Source organism: Pipistrellus hanaki, assembly GCF_964339955.1.
Source record: "Pipistrellus hanaki genome assembly, chromosome: 6".
NCBI classification, from domain to species: domain Eukaryota; kingdom Metazoa; phylum Chordata; class Mammalia; order Chiroptera; family Vespertilionidae; genus Pipistrellus; species Pipistrellus hanaki.
The window spans coordinates 7,098,667-7,101,845 of record NC_140508.1 but is presented as its reverse complement, the minus strand read 5'-3'; the positions used below and the strand labels follow the sequence as shown (position 1 = coordinate 7,101,845).

Here is a 3,179-nt window from a genome sequence, read left to right as displayed (position 1 = left end):
TACCTGAGGAAGCTGACCCACTGAACCATATAGGACACCTTAACACACAAAGTCACCCTACCAACTAAGGGAAGCAGCAAAAACGCCAAGACAAGGAAACAGATCACAAACAAAAGAAATGGAGGAAAAGAAGAGACTGAATATAGAGTACAAAACCACGCTTATAAGGTTTTTTTAAAAATTTCCTAGAAAAGGCCGATAAAATAAATGAGACCTATGAGGATATGAAAAGGGATCAACTAGAAATAAAGAATACATTGTCTGAAATAAAAAATATTATACAGAGTCCTAAAAACAGAATGGAAGATTGCAAGAATCAAGTCAAAGATTTGAAACATAAAGAGCCAGAAGACACTCCTCCGCAGAAGCAAGAAAATAAGAGAATCCAGAAAGTTGAAGATAGTGTAAGAAACCTCTGGGACAATTTTAAGCGAACCAACATCAGAATTATGGGGGTCCCAGAAAATGAGAGAGAGCAAGATACCGAAAGAATACTGGAAGAAATAGTGACAGAAAACTTCCCCCACCTGGTGAAAGAAATAGACTTACAAGTCCAGGAAGCACACAGAACCCCAAACAAAAGGAATCCAAAGAGGACCACACCAAGATACATCATAATTAAAATTCTAAGAGCAAAAGACAAAGAGAGAATATTAAAAGCAGCAAGAGAAAAGCAGGTAGTTACCTATAAAGGAGCACCCATACGATTGTCAGCTGATTTCTCAACAGAAACCATGCGGGCCAAGCGGGAATGGCAAGAAATATTCAAGGTGAATAACAAGAACCTACAGCCAAAAATACTCTACCCAGCAAAGCTATCACTCAGAATTGAAGGCCAGATAAAGAGCTTCACAAATAAGTAAAAAGCTAAAGGAGTTCATCACCGCCAAACCAGAATTATATGAATTGCTGAAGGGGGTTCTTTAGGAATAGGAAGAAAATAAAGATAAAAATTATGAACAACAAATATGTAACTATCAACAAGTGAATCTAAAATCCAAGGGAATTAAAAAACCTGATGAACAATATTAACTGTTGAATATAATAGAATCAGAGGTATGGAAGGGGAGTGAACTGACAATTCTTGTGGAAAAGAGGAGTTGGGGGTGCGAGAAGAGACTGAACATAAACTGTGCACCTATAGATGAGGACAATGGGGGATGGGGAAAAGGCAGAGGGTGGGGTTGGAACCTGGTGGAGGGGAAGAAAATGAGGAACTTTTGTAACAATATGAACAATAAAGATTTATTTAAAAAAGTAAAATAAATTTTTGGTGTCTGAGTGCAGAAGAAGATGGCAGTATCCACAGGAGTAATTCCTTGTAATTTTTGCTTGTTGGAAGAATTTGAAGAAAGACAAAATGGAGTAGGCAATGGTACAGTTAGCTGGGGCCTTGAAGATGATGAAGATATGACACAAGGTGGACAGGCATGATTATTGGGCCTCTCAGGATAAATTATGAAAACAAAAATATATAGCCTGACAGTAGAATGTGGACCTAAATACCCAGAAGGTTCTCCATCAGTTAGATGTGTAACTATAATTAACATGCATGGAATAAATAATATAATCCCAGTGGAACGGTTGATGCACGGAGCATACCAGTATTAGCAAAATGGCAAAACTCATGTAGCATTCAAGTTGTACTTCAAGAACTAAGATGTCTAACGATGTCCAAAGGTAATGTGACACTTCCACCACTGCCAGAAGGACAAACAAACAACAATTAATTTTAATGGATCTCAAACTTGTCTTAAATCAACAATCTTCTACTCATGTTAATGATGTGATTAAACATAGCAATGCAAAATACCCACACATTAACTGAAAGAATGCCAGCTGGTGAACACGACCTAGCCATGTGTAAGAATATATTTAATATATGTATACACATTATGTTTTCAGGGAACAAAAGAAAATATGCCACATAATTTTTTTAAGGCACTGTCATTTAAACATAAACCTGGAATATTCAAAATAGAATTCAGGTTTACAAGATGAAAGTATGGTGATTTTTACTAAAAAGTATAAATCTCAAGAAGGAAAAAGAGAAATGGCATGCTTTATGAAAGAGCTTCAATTTAAATTGTCTAAACCAGTTGTCGCCCATGTGGCTCTTTGGCCCCTTGAGTGCGGCTCTTCCTCAAAACACTATGTGCGGGTGCACACGTACAGTGTGATTGAAACTTCATGGCCCATGCACAGAAGTGGGTTTTCGGCTCTCAAAAGAAATTTCAATCGTTGTACTGTTGATATTTAACTCTGTTGACTTATGAGTTTGCTGACTATTGGTCTAAACTAGTAGGTACAATAAATATTGTCTCAAATTGTTTTAATTTTTGAAGTGGTGTGGGTGCTGACTACCAATAATATAAAAATATGTTCAGCATTGTTTTGATACCTGTGTTTATAATAAAAAAAAAAAGGTCATGGAAGGGTCAATGAATTTCTGTTAAAAGCTCTTTCTATGTGTAAATACTTGTGTACAGTCTTTGTTTGACAAACCATGCATTTAAGTGAAAAAAGGAATAGGTGAATGGATATGTGATTTTTGAGATTAAAGTTAGCCTTAAAATGTATTAGTAAATACAGTGTGGACTGTGTTCTCAGAAACTGTGCCATTTCTATTACATTGATGTGGAATATGGAAAGTACCTTACTGAGGAAGCAAAGATTGGAACTGTAGCTTTTCATCCATACAAACGTTTTATTGTTTATCTTGTTTTGAATACTTTTTGTGAATTGGAATTTGCAGAATATTTTAGAGAACAAATTACTTGATTAGCTTAATTTCTTTTTTGGAGAAGGAGGAATCCCAAGTATTATATTTTGACTTTGATTTCACCAGAAATATATCTTTTAAATGTTTGAATTCTAGCAATTTTTATAGAATTATAGATTGTAATTATCTAACTATACACTCTATTTTTTATTCATAGCATCTCTTTTTTTGGTGACATTATTTTCTTCCACTGCTTTAAAAAAAATTCTTTATTATTTAAAGTAATACATAAGTCTCCTTTTTCCTCCATTGACCTCTCCCTGGTCACCCCACCCCCCAGCATATGCCTTCACCCTCCAACCTTCCCTCTGGTCTGTGTCCATTGGTTATGCTCATATGCATGCATGCAAGTCCTTTGGTTGATCTCTTACCTCTCCCTCTGCTTTTAATACTGACA

General features: G+C 35.7%; 1 pseudogene across 1 annotated transcript; it reads left to right on the top strand.

Annotated features, from left to right (window-relative positions):
- The first annotated feature begins 1,293 nt into the window (after nucleotides 1-1,293).
- On the top strand, nucleotides 1,294-1,730 carry LOC311624179 (ubiquitin-conjugating enzyme E2 variant 2-like; annotated as a pseudogene). The gene is made up of 2 exons: nucleotides 1,294-1,444; nucleotides 1,577-1,730. The product of its transcript is annotated as a ubiquitin-conjugating enzyme E2 variant 2-like (transcript).
- Nucleotides 1,731-3,179: the final 1,449 nt, after the last annotated feature.